The sequence below is a fragment of the Dama dama genome, chromosome 24 (assembly GCF_033118175.1).
Source record: "Dama dama isolate Ldn47 chromosome 24, ASM3311817v1, whole genome shotgun sequence".
NCBI lineage: Eukaryota > Metazoa > Chordata > Mammalia > Artiodactyla > Cervidae > Dama > Dama dama.
The window spans coordinates 36,913,959-36,940,813 of record NC_083704.1 but is presented as its reverse complement, the minus strand read 5'-3'; the positions used below and the strand labels follow the sequence as shown (position 1 = coordinate 36,940,813).

Below are 26,855 nucleotides of genomic sequence, written 5' to 3'. Positions count from 1 at the left end.
GATTGGCTAACGAAGAAAAATCCTGAGAAATCACACAGAAATGCTAGTTATACACCCACATTTGATCTCTATCCCCACTGTCATCACTAAGGCAAGGCTGGGGCAACCATTGAAATATTTCATTTTCCTCCTCATTGTATTCCCAAAAAGCAGTGAAAAATAGAAAAAAAAAATAAACCGAAGTATTGACATAAAAGATATAAAGCACATCTTCACTACCAGTAAGCTAAGGAAGAAAATCATTGCATGCATAAAACAATCATTAGTGCTGTTCAACTGTACACTGGACTTAAATTGGTCAAATATTCAACTGCAAATAAAATGAAAGGTTTTCAAGCGTGCAAATGAAATATTAGAAATATGTTGTAGGAAATGTATCTACGGCACAGTAGAGCTAGAACACTGTTACTTTTGGCTTGCTTTTCTTTCTGAGGAGAGAATCCCTGTGTAAAATGTAATCTATTATTTAACTTTTGGGAACTTAAAGCTTTTTTGTGAGAGGAGAGGACTAACTGCATTTACTGATTTTCTTCCTCATTGTTCGTAACTCAGAGATTTTGACAGTAGATCATTCCATATATCATATCCTATCCCCACTTGACAAGTGAACGTACACTCACAAATATTCATAAACCCACTTTCCTGTAAAACATATCTGAGTTCAGTGTTTACCGAGATGTCTACCTACCTTGAACTAGAAAGTTCGGTCTTGCCTTCCTTTTGTTTTCACTGGAATAATCTTTGGATTTTGTTGGCCAGGCACAGATGTCATCTTCTTCCTTCACACATTCTTTCTTCTGGATTTCTCATCAAAACCTGGAACACAGAACAGAGCAGCTCCTTGATGTCTGTAAGCACAGAGGAAAGAACCAGAAATCTCACACCAGGGACACTTCTAATGTATTTCCAATTTTTCTTTGGTTGGCTACAGTTGAATCACAGTTTTAGAAATTCACTTAATTAGGAGATTTAGAATAGAGCTATCTCAAAATACAGAGGAAAAGAGGCCACCCTCTTTAAACAACTAAAGATTTGAAACGGATGTGGCTTCTTGTGTCCTGCCTTCCATTGAATACACAGTGTTAGGCTTCTGTCTTTGTAGGAGATGCTGAAGCACTAAAAGTTACCTACAGTCAGTTGTAAAATCAGGGCTGTCAGAGTCGGGGGGGAACTCAGTAAAATATCACCTCGGAATGTGTGTCTCAGAAATGCTGAAACCAGGATGGCACTCCCGAATCTCGTTTTTAACAGATGTCAGTTGTGGAGGGAATGAAGTGCGTGTCATGAATACTGATGAAATGCCGTGTGTGTGTGTGTGTGTGTGTGTGTGTGTGTGCTGTGTGTGTGGTGTGTGTGGTGTGTGTGTGGTGTGTGTGTGTGGTGTGTGTGTGTAGTGTGTGTGTGGTGTGAGTGTGTGTGTGTGTGTGTGTGTGTGTGGTGTGTGTGTGTGGTGTGTGTGTGTGTGTGTAGTGTGTGTGTGTGGTGTGTGGTGTGTGTGGTGTGTGTGTGTGGTGTGTGTGTGTGTGGTGTGTGTGTGTGTGTGGTGTGTGTGTGGTGTGTGTGTGTGTAGTGTGTGTGTGGTGTGTGTGTGTGTGTGTGTGGTGTGTGTGGTGTGTGTGTGTGGTGTGTGTGTGGTGTGTGTGTGGTGTGTGTGTGTGTGTGGTGTGCATGTGTGTGTGTGTGGTGTGTGTGTGCACGCATGTGTGTGCGTGTGTGTGTGTGTGTGGTGTGTGTGTGGTGTGTGTGTGTGTGTGTGGCTGTGTGTGTGGTGTGTGTGTGTGTGTGTGGTGTGTGTGTGGTGTGTGTGTGGTGTGTGTGTGTGTGTGTGTGGTGTGCATGTGTGTGTGTGTGGTGTGTGTGTGCACGCATGTGTGTGCGTGTGCGTGTGTGTGTGTGGTGTGTGTGTGTGTGTGGCTGTGTGTGTGGTGTGTGTGTGTGTGTGTGCTGCACCATAAAATACACTCATTTATAAGGATTTGTCCTTCTCCCCATAAAGAAAACAGCTTTTCCCCATAAGCCCTCCATGAGTCAGGAAGCACAGTTCTCTCTCGTCAACTGTGGGCTCCAACTCTTTCACATGGAGCAGGGAGTGAAGATCGGACAAGGCGGGCAGAGAAAGTGGACGTGGTATTCATTCATCACTCTGCCACCTGGTTCAGTAAATGAACCCCAATGCACCCCCGAGCCTGGCCTGTACGACCCTCAATTCTTTTCAGATTTGGAAGCAGGTGTGAGGTGGAAGGCGACAACAGGAAGTTGGTCTAATTCCATCACAAGCATCTTTGCCCCCTTTCCCCTAATCACTGCCCTGGGATGAATTTTCTAACAGAAGCAGAGAACAAACCTGACTCCATATACGATCTCTTTCTTTAATTCTAACCCCGGTGCTCTGTGGCTTGTGCTTACCAATGCTGGCTTGCACCTTCTGTAAAAGAATGTTGCCGAGAGCTTGAAATATACAGGACAGCCCATTCTCAAGGCTCTGACCTTTCCATTCAGATGGTCTCTTCACATGCAAAGTGAGACGTCCTGAGAAGCAAAGAACAAGCCCCTTCCAGCCCTTCCAGTTCATGAGAAGCTTCAACTTCGCATGGAGTTCTTTGTGATTGAGCGATGGCCAAGTTTTATTGTACACCTTCCAAATTATTTTTTTAGGATGAGCTTATACTATTTTCATAACAGAAAAGAATAATTCATTTTAAAAGATAAAATTTCTCACTGTTACTCAGACATTTCCACAAGCTAAGATGCTTGTATTCCAGTACTAACCTTACTATGTGACTCTCCACAAATATAAAACAACATCTCAACACATGCTTATCCAACAGACTGTATGAAACAAATGCAAAATTTGCTTTAACAGGCAAAGTTGGATCTGTGACTCTATGCTGTTTAGTGACTAAGTCATGCTTGCCTCTTTTATGACCCCATGGACTGTAGCCTGGCAGACTGCTCTGTCCGTGGGATTTCCCAGGCAAGAATCCTGGAGTGGGTTGCCATTTCCTCCTCCAGAAGATCTTCCCGACCCAGGGATGGAACCCACATCTCCTGCGTTGGCAGGCGGATTCTTTACCACTGAGCCACCAAGGAAGCCCCTGTGACTCTATACAAGATGATAAGCATGAAACTAAAGAGCCCAAAGAGCCAATCTCAGCCAAAATCTTGTACCACACAGAGAAATTAGCAGACTTAAACATTTAACAATACCTTGTAATTTTTTAGACTTCTGGGTTTCAAAATTTCTGACAAAGTAATTCACAAGCCATAATTAACAAAAACAGGCAACCTCCCCCAAAGTCTCCCAGAGCAAAAGTAAATTCCTCAGAGCCCCCCTCCCACTCCCAGTCAGCACTCCGTGAACAGTGGCCTGCCAACAGTAAAGCCAGCAGTAAACAACAGAAGCCAGAGAGGGTTTGGATCTTGCTCCGAACTGGCGTCTGCTGAAAATGGCTTTAGTAAAAGAAGGCTGTGATTAGAAGATCATGACATTTCCAGCACCCACTTATTAGCACGTCTGGAGAATCACAAAAAGGAGATTATACAGTCTTTACAAACAGAGTCCCCATTCCAGAATATTTACAAATACTTTTGCTGTTTCAGCCCTCAGAGCAATTCAGTCACTGCTCTGGTGGCAGACAAAGGATGCAGACACCCTAACCAATCACTCCAGCTGGTCTCCCAAGTAAGACCCCCATCACCTCCTGGTTGCTCCGACCATAAAACTATGCATCCTTTCTCTTCATCACCCCACTTCTCATTCATCAAATCCTTGCAGCACTACCTCTAAAACACGTCCCATCTATCTGTTCTTCTCTCCTTTTCCCCAATGCCATTCCTCATCCAAGCCCCCAGCATCTCTCCCTTAGACTACTTCCACAGCCATGCTTCTAACTGCACCCCTGGCCCCGGGTCACTCCCTTCTTCTCACAGTGGCCATATTTATATATGAGATCGTTTTCCTCCCTCGCTGAAAACTCTTCAGTGTCTTCTGATTTTCACAGAATAAAACATAAACTCCACCCCCTCTTTATCTCGCAAACGTCATGTCCTGACAATCCTTTCTCACCGTCAGCATTTCTCACACTGGCCTCCTTTTCCTTCCTGCCTTTGCCAAGCCATTCTCATCTGCTGTCCCCACCGCTTACTTAGATTTCTGTTTCTCCAGGTTGTCCCATAGCTGGCTACATCTCATCATTCCAACGCAACACAATGGCCTTCCCTGACCACTGTATCCTAAGTACTATCAATCTGCATTTGTGTGATTCTTTCCCCCTGATGATGTCCCATAGGATCCTAAAGACACACTGTTGGATTACTGGTTTCCTTCCCCAGCAAGAATGCAGAAGGAAGAGCTTGCCTGTCTTATTCAATGCTAAAGGCCCAGACCCTAGAACAAAGCTCATAGTAGACACCAGTGACTTTTAATCAAATGAATGCCTCAGATTAAATCAGGACCCAACTTTTCAATCCTGTCTGTCCCTTCAAAGTCAATCCCTTGCTTAGAAGACAAGTTGTTAATTTTCAGAAGAGACACCTCTCTCTGTGAGTGTCTTCACTGTCACCTCACAACCAGGTCAGCCTCCAACATAGAGTTCATTGCTCTGGAAACAGAAGATTCTTCAAAGATGTCAAATTAAACTGAAGACCTTGCTGACAAGCGAAGATGACTTGTACAGTGTGTCTTGACTTAGGGGAACAATTGTGTAGGTTGTCACCGTCGGAAGTGAAGGGCTCAGAGTCTGAGTGGGTTGAGGGGTATGTCACATGGGCTGAGGCAGATGGATATTTTTCAAGTGCTAAGGAAGCTTGCTAGGAGGTTCTCTGTGCTCTAGCCAGGCGTTCAGTATGAGGAGGGCTCATCTGGGGCCCAGATAAGAGGATCAACTATCTGAAATTTTAGATGAGCCTCCTCTCGAGGTAATTTCACTCTAATTTGCAGAGTGAACTACAGAGTGAAAGTGATGGCTGATTTTCTGCATAGTATCATGATTCAGAAATCAGTTTTACACTTCATCATCTCTTTTGTTTCTCAGGGCAGTTCCAAGAGCTTGGCCTGATGTACTAATTATACCTGTTTTATATATGTGAGTATGAGATTTGCGATCCCACCATGAGTAAATATGGAAACTTGATTTAGAATCAAGATCTTAGATCATCTAGAGATGCTAATGAAACAACAAGAGAGAAAATGCAAAAGGCATTTTCAAAACCACCCTTTTTGAGGTACAATTTATATACAATAAAATACACTCCTATTTTAAGGGTTCAGTCAGTTGATTCTTGGCATATAAACACACTCCTGTACCTACCACCTCAATCAAGATATAGCATGTCTTATTCCCTGAAACCGAGAAGGAAATTGCACCCCACTCCAGTACTCTTGCCTGGCAAATCCCATGGACGGAGGAGCCGGGTAGGCTGAAGTCCATGGGGTCACGAAGAGTCGGACACGACTGAGCGACTTCACTTTCACTTTTCACTTTCATGCATTGGAGAAGGAAATGGCAACCCACTCCAGTGTTCTTGCCTGGAGAATCCCAGGGACGGGGGAGCCTGGTGGGCTGCCGTCTATGGGGTCGCACAGAGTCAGACCCGACTAAAGTGACTTAGCAGCAGCAGCATCCCCTGAAAAGTTCCGCCACATCCCTCCACCCTCCTTTCTCCCCTTTATCTTCCGTCTCTGCTCCAGGAAGCCACTTATGTCCTTCCTGTCACGATATAGTGATGAATATTTTTCTACAATTTCATACAAATTAAACCAGACAGTCTGAATTTTTTTTTTTTGCATGTGGCTCCTAACACTCAGCGTATTTCTGAGGCACATCCATATTATTACACATGTTAGTATGTATACAAATACACACACACCCACACCCATACACACACGTTTCCCAGGTGGCACAGTGGTGAAGAATCCACCTGCCAATGCAGGCACCGCAAGAGGCTCAGGTTCGATCCCTGGATCAGGAAGATCCCCTGAAGCAGGAAATGGCAACCCGCACCAGTGGTCTTGCCTGGAAAATTTCAAGGACAGAGGAGCCTGGAGGGTTATAGTCCATGGGGTTGCAAAGAGTCAGATACGACTGAGGGATTGAAAGTGTGTATGCGCGCATACACACACACACACACACACACACACACACACACACACATACGCCATATCCTTTTTTTTCTGTAAATACTTTGGAGTAGAATGGCTAGATCCTATGATAGGGTATATTAATTTTACACAAAATGAAAACCATGCTCCAACATAGCTTTACCATTTTACATTCCTCCCAGCAGGATATGAGAGTTCCAGCTGCTCCATGTCCTCACCAACACTTGGTATTGTCAGTCTTTTAATTTTGTCCATTTTAATAGGTATGAGGTGGTATTTCATTATGGTTTGAATATGGGTTTCCTTGGGGCTAACAATGTTGAACATTTCTTAACATGCTTATTGCCCAGCTATACGACTTCTGTAAAGGGCAATTTGTGAGGTAAGAGATATAAATTTCTCATGTGTAAGAACTTGCTTTATTTTAGAAACAATTTTTGAAAAATAGAACTTGGAAAAACATTTACTAAGAGTCATGAAATATTCAGATCATGAAGATCGAATATATTTAGAGGATAAACTAAAAATAATGAAGGCAGTAATATGGTAGAAAATATCACATTTTATTTGCTTTATATTTTGCACTGTACACTCATCTAATGCTCTAAGAAACTAGGGGACTGGAATTTGAAGAAAGGGGCTCAGACCGAATTAACTTGATCTCAGTAATGAAGGGAAAAGCTTTGCTCTTTTCCCTTCCAATTATTCTTTCTTCCCTAGACTTCATTTTATAGATCATGGGCTCAATTATTCACTGTATCTTTTTATATCTAGTCTCATAAAACTGTAAGATGAATCATTACAAAATTAGTATTCAACAGGCTTTATATAACTCTGCTTAATGCCATGTATAACTCAGATTTTTATCACCCCAAGGCCTCTCAAGATCTATAAATGCCACTACATTAATAAAAACACCATGTATTTAACTCTAACATTCCCATCACAACTCAACACCACAAAACCACTCAATTTAAACTAGACAACCAGACAGACACTGATGATAGACACTGACTATATAGAAAAGGCCAAGCTCTGTATGAGAAGTCCCATGACGACAACCAAGGTCATGTTCTAACCCATTTGTTTTGAGAAACTCAATAGTTCTAATAAAAACGAGCTTATTGTGCTTCTAGGGGCACTCAGACAGGAACCATTATGATTTTTTTTACCAGATAGTCCCAAAGAGTTTCTCACTCTTAAATAATCATCACCTTCCAGGCAGTAAAAAAAAAAAAAAAAGCTGATGAATGCATCTACTAGATACCACCTCATAACCGCCATCCAACAGAAGCAGAAGAGATTAAGAAGAGGTGGCAAGAATCCGCAGAAGAACTATACAAGAAAGGTCTTCATGACCCAGATAACCACGATGGTGTGATCACTCACCTAGAGCCAGACATCCTGGAGTGTGAAGTCAAGCGGGCCTTAGAAAGCATCACTACGAACAAAGCTAGCGGAGGTGATGAAATTCCAGCTAAGCTACTTCAAGTTCTAAACGATGATGCACTTAAAGTGTTGCAGTCAATATGTCAGCAAATTTGGAAAACTCAGCAGCAGCCACAGTACTGGAAAAGGCCAGTTTTCATTCCAATCTCAAAGAAGGGCAATGGCAAAGAATGTTCCAACTACTGCACAATTGCACTCATTTCACATGTAGTTTGTGTTCAAAATCCTTCAAGCTAGGCTTTAGCGGTACACCAACTGAGAACTTCCAGATGTACGAGCTGGATTTAGAAAAGGCAGAGGAACCAGAGATCAAATTGCCTGCATTCATTGGATCACAGAGAAAGCAAAGGAATTCCACAAAAACATCTAACTTCTGTGTCACTGACACGCTAAAGCCTTTGACTATGTGGATCATAACAAACTGTGGAAAACTCTTAAAAAGATGGGAATACCACATGACCTTACCTGTCTCCTGAGAAACCTGTATGCAGGTCAAGAAGCGATAGTTAGAACCGGACACGGAACAACTGACTGGATCAAAATTGGGGAAGGAGTACAATAAGGGTGTATACTGTCACCCTACTTAAGAAGCACTGTGGGGCTTCCCCGGTGGCTCAGATGTAAAGAATCCACTTGCCAACGCAGGGGACGTGGGTTTGATCTCCGTTTCAGGGAGAATCCATGTGCCACAGAGCCTAGTTGCTCTAAGCCCTTGCCCCACAGCTACTGATGCCCCCTGCTCTAGAGCCCGTGCTCTGCGACTAGAGAGCAGCCCCTACTTGCCGCAACTGGAGAAAAGCCCGAGCAGAGATCAAGACTCAGCACAGCCAAGAACAAAATAAACATACACAGAAAATTATCCAAAAAAAGAAGCAGTGTAATAAGACCGTATATACAAACAAGAAGACAGGATTAAGGGTGCAGCTGGAATGGGGTGAAGGAGTCATGCTGAACACCATTTGGAACCAGACAATAAAGACTGTTGGAATTCTGTTTCCTGCCACTTGCCTAGTAGGTAACCTTGAGCAAGTCACTTAAACTTTTTACCCCAATCCCCTTATCTTGCAAAACAAAGCTAATAATTTCTACCTTCTTTTACCTATGCCAGGTATTGAGTTAAGCTTCATTATGTTCCCAGGGGAACCTGGCACAGAGTCTGAATTCGACAAATATTTGTCCAATGAGTGAAAGAATCATGACCAAACACACACTGGATCTTTAACAGCAAAAGTGGCACCTGGGCAGGACAGAGAGTGAGGAGACAGAGGAATGAGACATTAGTCCTGTCTTCCACCTAGTTAGAGGGACAGAGAATATATATTATTCTTATACCCATGCACACACAAATACATATATGTGTATACAGGCTTCCCAGGTGGTGCCAGGGGTAAAGAGCCCATCTGCCAATGCAAGAGACGCAAAAGACTCAATCCCTGGGTTGGGAAGACCCCTAGAGAGGGGAATGGCTACTTACTCTAGTACTCTTGCCTGGAAAATCCTATAGACAGAGGAGCTTGGTGGGCTACAGTCCATGGAGTCTCAAAGAGCTGGACACAGCTGAGCGCACACACACACAGGCTGTAACCTACAGCCAATCAGTAACAGATACATATCAAAGTCATAAAGCAGCATGCTTGGTGTAGGCACGTCAAGGAGATGTAGCCAGCTCAGCTACAACAGTCCACTGAGCCACCAATGAGCGGTCCATATGTAAAGTCAAAAGAACCACATAAAAGACAGAACCATATATTGAACCCAGTATAGCCAAATACTGTCATTTTAACCTGAAAGCAATACGAGTTTACTAATGCGGCACTTTCCATTCTATCTTTTTGTGTTCTAAGCCTTAGAACCCTGTGTGCATTTTGTGTTTACACGACATGTCAGCTGAGCCAGGCCACAATGCAGATTATCAGCAGCCATGCGTGGCTCCTGGCTTCTGCACTGGACAGCGTGGTTCCAGATGCGTGGAGACGGGGGCGTCTGCTGAAGACAGACGCAGGCAGCTGGGCTTGGGGAGCAAGGGGGGTTCGAATGGATGGACATGAAAAGATGTGACTGGGTGCTTTTCAGAGCTCTCTGCTGGCATGAAGGCTCTGGTGGGAGCACCTTCTAGAAGTCTCCTTGACCTTGCTTGTTCTGCCTCAAGGAGTTTCTGAATCTTTAGAAAGCACAGATACGTACTTTAAAAAAGCGATTTCTTCGTGGCACTGTACGGCTCTAACTAAATCAAACACAAAGTGAATACTTAAGAGAGCCAAGCTCTGGCTCCCAGAGCCACAAGGCCTGGCGGAGCCCCAGTTCGCCCTCCAGCCACAGAGTCAGGAGCTAAACAAGTGCCGGAGCCATCCCCAGCAGAAGCCGACGGGCGCCCGCGCTCAAGAGGGGAAGGGTGGGCACACAGCCAGGCTGTGAGCACGGCCCTTAACATCCGACCCGCCACGTGCAAGTCCTGGTCAAGTCCACCTTCTTTTGGCCGCACCGCATGGCATGGGGGGGAATCTTAGTTTCCCAGCCAGGGATGGAATCTGCGCCCCCTGCAGTGGAAGCTCAGACCCATACCCACAGACCCCCAAGGAAGCCCCCAAGTTCATTGTCTAAGGTAAGATGGATGAGGGAGACCTACGTGGCCGGGAAGTGTGTGGTGACACGTACTAAAAAGGAATTCAGGCGATGAATAAAACAGGACTGAGAAAGATGGAGGTTAGAAGAGGAAGGCAGACACTCAGAAACCAAGAGTCATTTTACAGGCTGTCCCCCCAGCAGCTGAAGACACCCTCCCCTAAGCAAGTGTTTAAAGCGGCCCCTTCTCTAGAGGCCAGGCCGGTCACGTGGAGGGCTGGACCCACACTGGCCTCCTCCCCCCTTCCCCCATCCTGTCTCCTTCCATTGCTAACATCTGGTCAACGATCATGAGCAAGCAAACAAAAGAAGTGGCCTGGGTGAGAAGACAGGCAAGCATTCTCCCCACAGCTCCCTGTTGAGGCCCGATCGCAGACTTCCTATCGGTTTGCAGGAGAAGGAATTTCTGAGTGGTCGCTAATCTCAGCTCAATAAGATCATGATCAGAAGGCACGTTCCTTGTGTGGAAGTCACTCAGGACCCATCCGTTGTGAGCACGTGGGAGGGTGACCTCACTGTGCCCGGGTCTTGCAATTTTTCTCAAGTTTTAAATATAGATTTTGTGGGACATTTTCCAGTTTTAAAATGTTTGGAACGACGTCAACAAATTTTTAAACACTGGGCTGGCCCACACTGTGCAAGCCAAAGAAAGCAATCGGTGGGGCTGCCAGCTTGAGATTCCTACTCAGGTTCAAAGAGACCCAGTTGAGGTCCAGCTCCACCACCATCGGGCCGTCTGAAGCTTCTTCGTTCCATTTTGTTCTGAGGCTTAATTCAGATGAGGGACATGAAGGGCTTACCAGGGTTTCTGGCACACGGTGAAGGCGGTTAATAGCTGGTGTCGGCGAGCGCTACAGAACTTCTGAGATTTACTTCTAACTGTGATCTAGGGAGCAGATCACAGGAAACCCTAGAGACAAAACCTCTGAAACAGGGCTCCTCTCCCACGAATGATTCCCTGTCTCTTTAATTCTGTTTCAAGGGTTAGATTTATGTGTTTTCATTTTACTGTCAGAATTTATGAAACTTGATCTGGCTGCATAAAGGCAGCAAGGAAGTGGGGGAAGGTAAAGTGAAAGTGGAAGTTGGTGTTAAGTTTTCTAAAAGGAAATGCTTCCCAGGTGGCTCAGTGATAAAGAATTTGCCAGCCAGAGCAGGAGTTGTCTCGCAGGAGTCGAGAGTTTGATCCCTGGGTTAGGAAGATCCCCTGGAGGAGGAAATGACAAGTCACTCCAGTATTCTTGCCTGGAAAATCCCATGGACAGAGGAGCCTGGCGGTTACAAAGAGTCAGACATGACTGAGCACACACATAATGCTTAGCAAAAGATTAAAAAAAAAAAAATTGTATGCCTTTTGACTCAGGCATTCCACTCTAGGAAATTTTTAGCCTAAGTAAAAACTGATGGTTTTTCATAAAGACTTAATCCTAAGAATCTTTACGACAGGGAAGACTACAGTGAAAAGAATTAAGGAAATTAAATGCCCACAAATAGGGCGTTGGTTGCAAGAGTTACACTAGAATGCTGGTTTCCGTCTATCCCAAGCCCCCATGCCTCTCAGAGCACTTACGATGTTCACTGTATGTCTCACGCAGTACACACCGTGGAGCCGAGGGCCCGTCAGTCTTGTTCATTGCTGAGTGTACCACTACACATGAGCTAGCACACAATGGTCACCAACAAATATTTAAATACATCCAATCATATGTAGTGTGAGTCTACTTTCCTTAAAAAAGAAAAAGGCATACATTTCTGGAATCTCTATTATTTGCGCTTTTCCCTAAATAGGGACTCAGCAGACTACACTCTCAGGAACTTCTGCCGGTTTCTGCAAGTAAACTTTTTTTTTAATTAACTTATTTATTGTAAGTAAACTTTTACTGGAACAGAGTCGTGCTCATTCTTTCACACACCCTCTAGGGCTGCTTTTGCAGGATGATGCAGACCTGAGTACTTGCAACACAGCCTATCTGGTCCTCCAGAAAAGTTGGCTGACTCCAGCTCTAGGTCTTAAAAGTTTTTAGGAGTGCTTTCATACACACACACAAGGTGGGAAACAACCTCAGGGAGGGTGTTGGGGCGTTTCATCCTCCACTGCACAGTGTTTAGTAATGGACAACAGAAAAATAATAACATGGCGAATGCAAAAATGTGGACACCTAGGGCCCGCCACTTTTTCTTTTCCCCAAAGATTTAATGCTGGCTCCTAATATTGCCTGAAGCTTTCTATTTACTTTAAAATGTTGTTATTGTTCTTTATCGCAAAGTGGTGTCCAAATCTTTTGTGAAGCCACAGACTGTAGCCCACCAGGCTCCTCTGGCCACAGAGTTTCCCAGGCAGGAATACTGGAAGTGAAGTCGCTCCGTCGTGTCCGACTCTTTGCAACCCCATGGACTGTAGCCCACCAGGCTCCTCCATCCATGGAATTTTCCAGGCAAGAGTACTGGAGTGGGTTGCCATTTCCTTCTCCAAAGAATACTGGAAGGGGTTGCCATTTCCACCTCCAGGAGATCCTCCTGACCCAGGGATCAAACCTACCTCTCTTCCATGAGCAGGTGGCTTCTTTACCACTGAGCCAGGAGGGAAACAAAATGAATGATACTGCAATTAAAAAGAAATAAATGTTTAAATTAAAATAAAAAAAAAAAAGACAAACGCCAGGCGCCGCATACCTCAGGGACTGGTGTTCCTGGGGACCGAGCCCCGTCCCCGCCCCCCCGCACCCCGCGTCCCCCAGGCTGAAGTGTGCGGCAGCTGGGCGCTGGGGACGAGGCGCCAGCGAATAGGCCCCCCCTTGGCCCTGGAGTGCCTGGTCCCCTGTGGATGGGAACCCAATCCCTGATCCGGGCGGGCTCTCCTACATCTCCAGCAAGTTGAGTACACCCACAAAACGATGGACCTCTGTGCCGGAAGAGCTTCGAAAAGTCATCACCTGTTCCCCAGGCTTCCTGGGGCTGGGGTTCCCCCCTGCAGCTTCCGTCCTCGGGAGTCACACCGCCTGTGGATGACAGCGCCATCAGCATCGCTGTTCGGGCGGGGCTTGGGATTTCTGGGAAAGGGGACGCTACGGAGGAAAGAGTATCCAGACACGAACCCTGGGCTCTTTCTTCCAGCACATTCTACCGGAAGCTACCACTCAGGACACCACTTTCTCTAGGGCTCTGGTTGCCCAACCCACCCTAGCTGGGCGCGGAGAAGTGCTGCCGCCTTGTGGACGTTTTCTCGAACTACAAGTGCCAGAGCGGAGCTTCTGGTGCCTCAAGAGTCTCAAAGCTTACGGGCTCCAAAGGACACGAGCCCTCAAGCCACGTCCTGGGGCAGGTCATCGAAGAATTCAAGAGAGAGCTGATCGTGGAAGCCAATTTCCAGAGGTCAATTTAGATTTAACTCACCGTTTTTTCTTTCTTTTTTTCCTTTTTTATTTGTTTGGTTTCTCAAAAGCACATATTTTAAACATGCTCCATTTTTTCGGCTGTGAATCAAAAATGAAGCAGGACATCTCAAAGCACCACTCACAATGGCCATCACCAGTCTACACACAACTAATGTGGGAAACGGAGGGCATGCAGGAAACAGTCCTCCTCCCTCTTTTTGAGGAATGAAAGGGAGCAACTGCCAAGACAAAAAATAGTGTGCAGGTTCTTGAAAAGACAAAAAACGGCTACCAAGTGACCTGGCAATCCCACCTCTGGGTCTGGAGGCCAAGGAAAACCATACTTAGAAAAGTCACGTGTACCCCAAAGTTCACTGCAGCACCCTGGGCAAAGCAAGCAACCAACAGCTCCCTGGACAGACGCCAGAGGAAGAAGATGTGGTCACGTGGTACCACGGGATAGGACTCAGCCAGGAAAATGAATTACTGCCTTTGCAGCCACACGGATGGACCTGGAGATGACCGTGCTAACTGGAAGGACGTCGGAGAGAAAAAAACAGAACGACTATGACATCTCTTAGGAGTGGAATCTAAGTTTGATAGAAATGAACTCATTAAGAAAACTTACTCAAAGACTTCAAAAAGAAGCTGTGGTTCCCAAGAGGGAAGAACTGGGGTAAAGTGGGGCGGTTAGGGAGAACTTAGGAAGGGATTCACATGTACACAGTATTATATATGATACAGATAATCAAGGAGCACCTACTGCAAAGCACGGGGAATTCTACTCAGCCTCTAAGAACCTGGATGGGAAAGAAGGTGAGTAAGACCTGATACATGTGAAGGCATAAGCAAATCCCTTTGAGCCACACCGAAACACACACACACACAGAACTGTTAGGTCAACTACATTTCAATATAAAAGCAAAATCAAATCTATTTAAAAAGCGGGGGGTGGGGGGTGGGGGGAGTAAATAAAAGCCAAGAATATCGTCCTTTAACCTCAGGGTCTGGGCTGCTGTCACATCCCAGGAGCCCGGGCCACTCGGGGTCCCCCAGGCCGAACTGCGGTGCAGCTGAGGGAGCTGGGGAAGGAAGAGGTGCCAGTGAATGAACCCCTCTTGTGCCTGGATATCCTGACCCAGGTGGGCCCTCCTACACCTCAATCAAGTCGAGTACACCCAAAAGACGGTGGACCTCTGCGCCGAAAAAAACTTTCAAAAGTCACCTGCTCTCCTGGTCTCCCGGTGCTGGGGATCCCCACCGGCACCTTCCATCCTCGGGAGTTACCTCTTCTATGGCCGACAGCCCCGCCAGCATTTCCGTTAGGGCGCGGCTTGGGATTTCTGGCAAAGGGCACACTACGCCAGAAAGAGTAAGGAGACACGAGCCCTGGGCTCTTTCTTCGGCACGTTCCCACCGGAAGCTACCATCCAGGATAAGGTCTCGGCTTGCCCAAGCCAAGCTAGCGGGGTGTGGGAAAGTGCTGCCGCCTCGTGGATATTTTCTGGAACTACAAGTGCCAGAGCGGTGTTTCAGGGCGCTTCAGTCACTAGTCTGCGGGGCTGGAAAGGACACCAGCGCACAAGCCTGTCCTGGAGCAGGTCATCGAAAAAGAATTCAACAGAAAGCGGATCGTGGGGAACCCAATTTCGAGAGGTCAATTTAAATTTAACGCACATGGATTTTTCTTCTTTATTCTGTTTTTTTTTTTTTAAGCACATATTTTAAATATGCTCCATAAGCCTCATTTTGCATAACTGTGAATCAAAACTGCAGCAAGGTATCTTCTGTCACCAGTCACAACAGCCATCACCAAACGGTCTGCATACAAGAAATGTAGGAAATGAGGGCATGCATCGAACAGAACACTCGAGAAGACTGTGGATGTTCTTGAAAACACTAAAAACAGAGCTATATCGTGACCCAGAACTCCCATCCCGTGGTCTGTAGGAAGCCCAAAATTTGAAAAGACACCTGTCATCTAAATTTCACTGCAGCATCAATCACAGAATAGCAAGCAACCAATAGCTCCCTGGATAGATGCCTGGACATGATGTGGTTAATCTGTTCCAGAGAACAGGACTCAGGAAAATGACTTACTGTCTTTGCAGCCACACGAATGGTCCTGGAGATGATCATCCTGACTGAAGGAAGACAGGGAACAGCAGAACGACTGGTATTTCCTAGGGGTGGAATCTAAACCGCGATACAAATGCACTCATTTATGAAACCGACTCAGACTACGGAAAGAAACTTACGGTTCCCAAGAGGGAATAAATTGTGACAAAGTTGGGGGGGAGTAGAGAGAATTTAGGAGGGTGGGATTCACACATACTCAATATTATATATGAAACAGATCATCAAGAAACACCTATGGCAAAACAAAGGAAACTCTACTCAAACAGTCTCTAAGAACCCGTTTAGCAAAAGAAGGTAACTACCAGTTGATACAGATATATGAATAAGTGGATCTCTCTGCCCTACACGGAAAAAAAAAACAAAAACAAAACCCAACACTGCAAGTCAACTATATTCCAACATTAAAAAATCAAATGTAAAAAGAAAAACAAAGGAAAATAAAGAAATGCCGAGAATACTGCCCTCAGGCCTTGGGGTCGGGATGTTGTCACTCCCCAGGAGCCCCAGCCGACCCGGGTCCCCAGGTTGGACTGTGGTGCAGCTGACAGCGCTGCAGAGGAGGTCCCAGCGGATGAATCCCTCTTGGGCCTGGAGGGCTGCGTCCCTGTGGATGGGACTCCAATCTCCTGATCTAGGCAGGCCCTCCTACACCTTACACAAGTTGACGACACCCCGAAACGTGGACCGCTGTGCCGAAAGAGCTTTGAAAAGTCACGTGTTCCCCAGGTCTGCTGGTGCTGCAGTTCCCACCTACAGCCTCCTTCCTCGGGAGTCACCCTGCTTTGTACACAGTACCCTCAGCATCGCCGTTAGCGTGGGGCCTGGGGTTCCTGGGATGCGGGATCCCTACTCGTGAAAAAGCACGAAGACACCAGCCCTGGGCTCCTTCTTCCAGCACATTCCTCTGGAAGACACCACCCAGGACACCCCTTTCTCTGTAGCTCCGGTTGCCCAAGCCAGGCTTACGGGCGGCGGAGAAGTGCTGCCGTCTTGTGGACGTTTTCAGGAACTACAAGTGCCAGAGTGGCGCTTCTGGGCGCTTCACACTCACAAGGCCTGAGGGGCGGTCAAGGACACCAGTCAGAAAAGAACTGTCTCCGGCAGGTCAATGAAAAGAATTGAAAAGAGGACGGATGTGGGGGAAGCCTATTTCCAGAAGTCAATTTAAATTCAAAGCATACTGTTTTTTTTTCTTGTTTGGTTTTTTTTAAAAAGCACGTATTTTCAATATTCTCCATAAGGCTCATTTTCGAGAGCTGTAAATCAAAACTGCAGCAAGGTCTCTCTGAAACAGTCAGAGTGTGCATCACCACACTGTCTACACATAAGGATTGGGGGAAAGGCAGGGCATGCATGAAATAGAACCCTCCTACCTTTTCTGGGGAATGAAATTGGCAACAGCTATGATGGAAAATAGTTTTTCCAGGTTCTTTCTTGAAACCACTAAAAACAGAGGTACCACATGACCTGGCAATTCCACCCCTGGGCCTGTATGCCAAAAGGTCTTAATGACCCGGATAACCATGATGGTGTGATCATCCACCTAGAGCCAGACATCCTGAAGTGTGAAGTCAAGTGGGTCTTAGTAGGCATTACTACAAACAAAGCTAGTGGAGGTGATGGAATTCTGGTTAAGCTATTTCAAATCCTAAAAGATGATGCTGTTGAAGTGCTGCACTCAATATGCCAGCAAATTTGGAACACTCAGCAATGGCCACAGGACTGGAAAAGGTCAGTTTTCACTTCAATCTTAAAGAAGGGCAATGCCAAAGAATGTTCAAACTACCCCACAGTTGCACTCCTGCTAGCAAGATTATGCTCTGAATCCATCAAGTTAGGTTTCAACAGTACTTGAACTGAGAACGTCCAGGTGTACATAAAACCTGGATTTAGAAAAGGCAGAGGAACCAGAGATCATATTGCCAACATCCACTGGACCATAGAAAAAGCAGGGGAATTCCAGAAAAACATCTACTTTTGCTTCATTGACCAGGCTAAAGACTTTTGACTTTATGGATCACAACAAACTGTGAAAATTCTTAAAGAAATGAGAATACCACACCACCTTACCTGCCTTCCGAGAAACCTGTATGCAGGTCAAGAAGCAACAGTTAGAACTGGACATGGCACAACAGACTGGTTCCAAATCAGGAAAGGAGTATGCAAAGGCTGTATATTGTCACCCTGCTTATTTAACTTATATGCAGAGGACATCATCTGGAATGCTAGGCTGGATGAAGCTTAAGATGGAGTCAGGATTGCCAGGAGAAATATCAGTAACCTTGACGTGCAGATGAAACCATCCTAATGGCAGAAACGGAAGAGGAACTGAAGAGCCTTTTGATGAAGGTGAAAGAGGAGAGTGAAAAAGCTGGCTTAAAACTCAACATTCAAAAAACTAACATAATGACATCGGGTCCCTTCACATTATGGCATCCGGTCCCATCACTTCAAGGCAAAATATGGGAAAAGAAGGAAATACTAACAGATTTCATGTTCTTGGGCTCCAAAATCACCTCCAATGGTAATTGCAGCCACGAAATTAAAAGATATTTGCTTCTTAGAAGAAAAGCTATGACAAACCTAGACAGTGTATTAAAAAGCAGAGATATCACTTTTCCAACAGTCAAAGTTTAGTCAAAGCTATGGTTTTTCCTGTAGTCATGTATGGGTGTGAGAGTTGGACCATAAAGAAGGCTGAGCGCCCAAGAATTGATGCTTTCGAACTATAGTGCTGAAAAAGACTCTTGAGAGTCCCTTGGACAGCAAGGAGATCAAACTAGTCCCCCCTAAAGGAAATCAACTCTGAATATTCATCAGAAGGACTGATGCTGAAGCTGAAGCTCCAATACTGTGGCCACCTGATGCGACGAGCTGACTCACTGAAAAAGACCCTGATGCTAGGAAAGATTGAAGACAGGAGGAGAAGGGGGAAGCAGAGGATGAGATAGTTGGATGGAATAACCGACTCAGTGGACATGAGTCTGGCAAACTTCAGGAGAAGGTGAAGGACAAGGAAGCCTGGCATGCTGCAGTGCGTGCAGCTGCAGAGAGTTGGACACGACTGAGCAACTGAACAACCACATGACCTGGCAATCCCACCCCGGGCCTGTATGCCACGGAAAACCATAATTTGAAAAGACACCTGTACTCTAAAGAAGTTAGGAAGGTGGGATTCAAACACACACAATATCATGTATGAAATACACACAATATCATGTATGAAATAGATCATCAAGAAGCACCTACTGCAAAGCACAGGGAATGCTACTCAGTCTCAGAATCTGTGCAAGAAAGAACGTGAGGAAGAGCTGATGTATGTATATGTATAAATTAATGCCTTTGAGCTACACCGGAAACAACCACAACACTGTAAGTCAACTATAATCCAATACAGAATCAAAATCAAATCTAAAAAGGAAAAAAGGAAACTAAACCAAAGCCAAGAGTACGGCCCTTAGGCTTCAGGGAATGAGCCGATGTCACATGCCAGGGCCCGGGCTGCCCAGGGTCGCCCAGGCCGGTTGTGGTGCAGCTGAGGGAGCTGAGGCCGAGGGGCCCGAGAATGAAGCCCTCTTGGGGCTGGAGTGCCGCGTCTCCTGTGGATGGGACCCCACTCTCCTGATCCAGGTGGGTCCTCCTACACCTCAGCAAGTCCAGTAACCCAAACAGCGGTGGACCTCTGGGCCAAAGGAGCTTTGAGAAGTCACCTGCTCCCCAGGTCCCCTGGTGCTGGGGTTCCCACCGGCAGCCTCCTTCCTCGGGAGTCATCCTGCCTATGGACGAAAGCACCCTCAGCATCACCATTATGGCGGGGCTTGGGATTTCTCAGAAAGGGCCAGGCTACGTGGAAAAAGTACCAAAACAGGAGCCCTGGGATCTTTCTTCTGGCACACTCCACCGGAAGCCGCTACCCACTTTGTCTAGGGCGCCGGTTGCTCAAGCAACCCTAGCGGGACACAGGGGAGTGCTGCCGCCTTGTGGACATTTTCGGGAACTACAGGTGCCAGAGCTGTGCTGGGCGCCTCAGTCACAAGGCCTGTAAAGGACACCAGCCTGTAAGTAATGACCACTGGCAGGTCATCAAAAAAGAATTCAAAAGAGGGCAGATGATGCAGAAGCCAACAATTTAAATTCGACGCACATTTTTTCCCCTCTTCTATTTGGTTTTTTTTTTAAAGCACATATTTTAAATATGCTCCATAATTTTCATTATTCAGAGCTGCAAATCACTGCAGCAAGGTAACTCCTTGTAGCAGTCACAATGGCCATCACCAATCAGTCTACACAAGGAATGCGGGAAAGGGAGGGCATGCATGAATCAGGACCCTCCTACCTCATTTTGAGAAATGGAAATGGGCAACAGCCACCATGGAGGACAGGGAGGTCAGTCTTGAAAAAGCAAAAACAGAGCTATCACATGGCCTGGCAATCCCACCCCTGAACCTTCAGGCCAAGGAAAATCATAATTTGAAAAGACACCGGTAGCCTATAGTTCACTTTAGCACCGCAGGCAGTAGCAAGCGAACAAAAGCTCCCTGGATAGATGCCTGGAGAAGATGATGTGGTCAGTCTGTACCATGGAATAGGACTCAGCCAGCAAAGTGAATTATTGCCTTGGCAGCCACACGGATGGACCTGGAGAGGATCATGCTGACTGAAGGAAGTCAGACAGGGAACAACAGAACTTCTATGACATCTAGTAGAGGTGGAATCTAAAACAGGATATAAATGCACTCATTTGTGAAATAGACTCAAAGACTATGGAAGGAAACTTATGGTTCCCAAGGGGTAAAAAAATGAGGTAAAATGGGGAGGGGAGGGAGAACTCAGGAGGGTAGGATTTACACACACACAATACTACATATGAACTAGATCATCAAGAAGTACTTACTGCAAAGCACAGAGAAGGCTACTCAAACAGTCTCCAATAAACTATACAGGAAAGAATGTAACTAAAAGTTGAGATATATATATATATGTGAATAAGTGAATCTGTCTGGGATACACTGAAAACAACCACAGCACTGTAAGTCCACTATGTTCCAACATAAAGAAAAAATCAGATCTAAAAAGAAAAAAAGAAAAAGAGAAGTAAAAAATACTGCCTGTGGGTCTCAGCCTGGGCTGTTGTCACCTCCAGGAGCATGGGCTGACCCAGGTCCCCCAGGCTGAACTGGGGTGCAGCTGATGGAGCTGGGAGCGAGGTGCCAGCGAATGACACCTTTTGAGCCTGCAGTGCCGGCTCCCCTGTGGATGGGACTCCCGATCCAGGCGGGCCCTCCCACACCTCAAGCAAGTCGAGTATACTGAAAAAATGGTGGACCCCTGTGCCAAAACAGCTTTGAAAACTTACCTGCTCCCCAGGTTTCTTGATGCTGGGGTTCCCACTAGAAGCATCTTTCCTTGGGAGTCACTGAGTCACCCCCTTTGTTTGACAGCACTCTCAGCTGAGAGTTAGGGCGGGGCTGGGGATTTCTGGGAAGGGGCACACGATGCCGGAAAAGCACCAAGATGTGAGCCCTGGGCTCCTTCTTCCGACATAGCCACTAGAAGCTCCCACCCAGGACACCACTTTCTCTAGGGCTCTGGCTGCCCACGCCACCCTAGCGGGCGTGGAGAAGTGCTGCCGCCTTGTGGAACTTTCCTGGAACTGCAAGTGCCCAAGTGGTGCTCCTGGCTCTTCGGTCACAAGGCTTGCAGGGTTGTAAGGGACACCAACCCGCAAGCAATGTCCTCGGGCAGGTCATCGAAACAAATTCAAAAGAGGGCGATCGCTCGGAGGCCACTTTCCCAAGCTCAACTTAACTTTAACGAACACGAGTTTTTTTTTTCCCTTCTGCTTTTAAAAAGCATATATTTTAAATATGTTCCATAACGCTCATTTTCGAGAGCTGCCCATCACAACTGCAGCAAGGTATCTCTCTGCACCATTTACAATGGCATCACCAACGGTCTGCACGCAAGGAATGCAGGAAAGGGGGGACGTGCCGGAAACAGAAGTCTTCTACCTTGTTTTGAGAAATGGCAGTGAGCAACAGCCACGATGGAGAACAGCGTGGATGTTCTTGAACACACTAAGGAACACAGCTACTACATGACCTGCAATCCCACCCCTGGACGGTAGGCCAAGGAAAATCGTAATTTGAACAGACACCTGTACCCTAAAGTTCACTGCAGCACCACGGGCCACAGCAAGTGAACAACGGTTCCCTGGACCCTACCATGAAATAGGACTCAGCCAGGAAAGTGAATTACTGCCTTTGCAGCAACATGGGCCTGCAGATGGTCAAGCTAAACGAAGGAAGTCAGACAGAGAACCACAGAACAACTCTGACATCTCTTAGAGGTGGAATCTAGAACAGGATAAAAATGCCTGCATGAATGAAACAGAGACTTCTAAAAGAACTTACAGTTCCCAAGGAGGGGGAAAATGAGGGTAAAGAGCAGGGGTAGGAGGAACTTAGGAGGGTGGGATTTACACAGACACAATACTATATATGAACTAAATCACCGAGAAGTACCTACTGCGAAGCACAGGCAATGCTACTTAAATAGTCTCTAAGAACCTGTACATCAAAGAATGTGAACACAAGATGGTATACGTGTAAGTGACTCTGTTTGCGCTATACTGAAAAAACCAAACCACCAGAAGCCAAGTATATTTCAATACTGAAACAAAAACAAATCTAAACACAAAAAAATAAGGAAAGTAAATAAAAGCCAAGAACATTGCCCTTAGGGCTTGGGGACTTGGCTATTGTCACACCGCAGGAACCCGGGGCCGCCTGGGGTCCTCGGATGGACTGCGGTGCAGCGGAGTGAATCCGGGAGGAGGTGCCAGCGAACGAACCTCTCTTGGTCCTGGAGTTCCTGTTCCTCTGTGGATGGGACCCCAATCACCTGAGCCAGGTGGGACCTCCTACACCTCACGCAAGTCAAGGACAACAACAACAAAAAAAAACGATGGACGTATGTGCCAAAAAGAGCTTTGAAAAGTCACCTGCTCCCCTGGTCTCCTGGTGCTTCCATCCTCGGGAGGCACCCACAGTATGGCTGAAGCATGGTCAGTATCGTCGTTTGGGTGCAGCTTTGGATTTCTGGGTAAAGGTACACACTGCGGGAAAAAGCACCAAGACAGGAGCCCTGGGCTGTTTCTTCTGGCACATTCCACCGGAAGCTACCACCTAGGACACCACTTTCTCTAGGGCTCTGGTTGCCCAACCCACCCTAGCAGAGCATAGAGAAGTGCTGCGGTCTCGTGGACGTTTCCCACGAGCACCAGAGCGGAGTTTCTGAGAGCTTCAGAGTCACCTGGCCTGCAGGGCTGTAAAGGACATTGTTGTCGTTCGGTCACTCAGTTGTGTCCGATTCTTTGTGACCCCAAGGACTGGAGCACGCCAGGCTTCCCTGTCCTTCACCATCTCCCAGAGTTGGTGCATACTAAGTCACTTCAGTCGTGTCAGATCCATTGTGACCCTGTGGGCCGTAGCCTGCTAAGCTCCTCTGTCCATGGGATTCTCCAGGCAAGAACTGGAGCAGGCTGCATGTCCTCCTCCAGGAGATCTTCTCGACTCAGAGATTGAATCCAAGTCTCTTGTGTCTCCTGCATTGGCAGGCTGGTTCTTTACTACTAGCACCACCTGGGAAGCCCATAAAGGACACCAGCCTGCAAGCAATGGCAGGTCATCGAAAAAGAATTAGAAAGAGGGCGGATCTTGGGGAACCCAACTTCCAGAGGTCAATTTTAATTTAATACACACATTTTTTTCTTTTTTCTTATTATTTTTTTAAGAAGCACATACTTTAAACATGCTCCATAAGGCCCCTTTTAGAAAGCTAGGAAACAAAACCGCAGCAAGGTATTTCCTTACATCAGTCACAATGGCCATCACCAAACAGTCTGCCCACAAGGAACGCAGGAAAGCAAGGGCATGCATGAAACAGGACCTCCTACCTTGTTCTGAGGAATGGATACAGGCAACAGCCACGATGGAGAACAGTGTGGAGGTTCTTGAAACACTAAAAACAGAGCTACCACACTGCCGGGCAACATCCTCAGCTTGGATGCCACGAAAAATCATAATGAAAAGACAGCTGCGTCTCAAAATTAACTCTGCACTGATGGCTAGAGCAAGCAACCAAAAGCGCCTGGACAGATGCCTGGACGGGAAGATGTAGTCAGTCTGAACCACGGAATAGGACTCAGCCATGAAAGTGATTTACTGCCTTTGCAGCCACATGAATGGACCTGGAGACGGTCATGCTGACTGAAGGAAGTCAGACAGGGAACAACAGATTGACCGTGATATCTTTTAGAGATGAATCCTAAAATGTGATATTAATTCATGTGGCACTGATTCATGAAACAGATTCAAAGACTTCAGAAAGAAAGTTATCTTTCCAAGGAGGGGAATCAGTGGGGTAAAGTTGGAGGACAGTAGGGAGAACTTAGGAAGGTGCGATTCACACATACACAACACAATAATGAGCTAGATCATCAAGAAGCACCTCCTGCAAAGCACAGGGAACGCTACTCAAGCAGTCCCTAATAACCTATACAGGAAAGAATGTGAATAAGAGTTGACATATATGTATATATATAAGGGAATCAGTTTGCCCTACATTAAAAAAAAACAAACACCCAAACACTGAAAGTCAACTATATTTCAGCATTAAACTAAACAAATCGAAAAAGAAAAAAAAAGGAAAGGAAAGTATCACCAAGAGTGTCGTCCATAGGCCTCAGGAACTGGACTGTTACACCCCAGGTGCCGGGGTCTCCCCGGGTCCCCCAGACTGAACTGTGTTGCAGCTGAGGGCGCTGGGGATGTGGTGCCAGCGAATGAGCCCCTCTTGGGTCTGGAGCGTCCAGTCCCCTGTGGGTGGGACCCGAATCTCCTGACCAAGGCAGGCCCTCCTACACCTCACGCAAGTCGAGTACACCCAAGGAACAGTGGACCTCTGTGCCGAAAGAGCTTGGAAGAGTCATCTGCTCCCCAGGTCTCCTGCTGCTGGGGCTCCCACGTGCAGCCTCCTTCCGTGGGACTCACCACGACGGAGGAGGACGTGCAGCCTCAACATCACCTTTATGGTGGGGCTTGGGATTGCTGAGAAAGGGGAACGCAATGCGGGAAAGAGTACCCAGACAGGAGCCCTGGGCTCTTTCTTCTAGCACATTCCACTGGAAGCTACCACTCAGGACACCACTTTCTCTAGGGCTCTTTTTCCCCCAAGCCACCCTAGCCGAGCGCGGGAAAGTGCTGCCTCCTTGTGGACGTATCCTGGAACTACAAGCGTCGGAGCGGAGCTTCTGGGCGCTTTAGTCACAAGGCCTGCAGGACTCTAAACACCGGCCTGCAAGCAATGTCGTGTGTGGGGGTTGGGGGGAGTCAATGTCCAGAGCTCAATTTAAATTTAACCTGACATGTTTTTTTCCTTTTCTTCTATTTGGGTTTTTTTTTTTTAAAACAGCACATATTTTAATTTTGCTCCATATGTTCATTTACGAGAGCTGCGAATCAAAACTGCAGCAAGGATCTCCCTGCACCACTCACAATGGTCCTGACCAAACACTCTACACACAAAGAATTTGGGAAAGGGAGGGAATACATGAAACAGAACCTTCCTGCCCTGTTTTCAGAAATGGAAGTGGGCAACAGCCACGATGGAGAACAGTGAGGAGGTTCTTGAAACACTAAAAACAGAGCCACTACATGACTTGGCAATCCCACCCGTGGACCTGCAGGCCAAGGAAAACCATAATCTGAAGACACCTGTTCCCTAAAGTTCGCTGCAGCACCGTCGGCAATGCAAGCAACCGAAAGCTCCCTGGACAGAGGCCGGAAGAAGATGATGTGTCAATCTGTACCAGGGGTGGTACTAGCCGTAAACAAAAACCTGCTGCCCGTTCAGATGACCTATGAGACACAGTTTCGATCCCCGGGTCAGGATGATCCCCTGGAGGACGGCATGGCAAACCGCTCCAGTGTTCTTGCCTGGAGAATCCTATGGACAGAGAGGCCCGGCAGGCTACAATCCATAGAGTTGCAAAGAGTAGGACACGCCTGAAGCGACTTAGCAAGTACCATGGACTAGGACTCAGCCATGAAAATGAATTACTGCCTCTGCAGCCGCATGAATGGACCTGGAGATGATCATGAAGGAAGTCACACAGGGAACAACAGAACAACTATGATATCTCTTAGAAGTGGAATCTAAAACGTGATACAAATGTACCCATTTATGAAACAGACTCAAATATTTCGAAACACCTGGTCCCCAAGGAGAAAAAAACTGGGGTAAAAGGGGGAGGGTAGGGGGAACTTTGGGGATGGGATTCAAACATAGACAGTAATATATGAAGCATCATCACAAGCACCTACTGCAAAGTGCAGGGAACCCTACTCAACCAGTCTCCAAGAAACTGGACAAAAAGAAAGTGAATCAGAGCTGATGTGTGTATAAGTGAATCCGTATGCACTTCATGGAAAACAACCACAACACTAGAAGACAACTATACTCCAATGTAAAAGCAAAATCACATCTAAAATGTAAAAAAAAAGGGAAGGTAAAGAAAACCGAAGAATAATGCCCTTAGGACTTGGGGACTGGGCTGTTGAAACATCTCAGGACCCGGGCTTCTGGGGGTCCCCCAGGCTGAACTGTGGTGCAGATGAGGGACCTGGGGAGGAGGTGCCAGCGAAAGAACCCCTCTTGGGCCTGGGGTGCTGGCTCTCCTGAGGATGGCACCCCAATCTCCTGATCCAGGTGGGCCCTCCCACACTTCACGCAAATCCAGTAACCAAAACAACGGCGGACCTCGGTGCCGAAAGGGCTTTGAAAAGTCACCTGCTCCCCAGGGCTCCTGCTGCCGGGGCTCCAACCTGCGGCCTCCTTCCTCGGGAGTCACTCCGCCGATGGACAACGGCACCATCAGCATCGCCAGCAGGGCGGAGTTTGGGACTTCTGGAAAGTGAGGAACGCTACTTGGGGAAAAACACGGACACACGAGCCCTGGCCTCCCTCTTCTGACACCCTCCACTGGAAGCTTCCACCCGGAACTCCACCTCCTCTAGGGCTTTTAATATGCCCAAGCCAACCTAGCTGGGCGCGGGGAAGTGCTGCCGCCTTGTGGCCGCTTCCTGGAACTACAAGTGCTAGAACTGCGC

At 46.8% G+C, this 26,855-nt stretch overlaps 1 protein-coding gene across 1 annotated transcript in view; it reads right to left on the bottom strand.

The window, feature by feature from the left end:
- The window catches only part of FRMD4B (FERM domain containing 4B), a 352,299-nt gene that overhangs the window by 244,162 nt on the left and 81,282 nt on the right, over window positions 1-26,855 (bottom strand). Inside the window, exon 2 of the mRNA XM_061128101.1 lies at window positions 689-816. The gene's annotated coding sequence lies outside the window, so the exon portion shown is untranslated. The remainder of the gene's footprint in view (window positions 1-688; window positions 817-26,855) is intronic.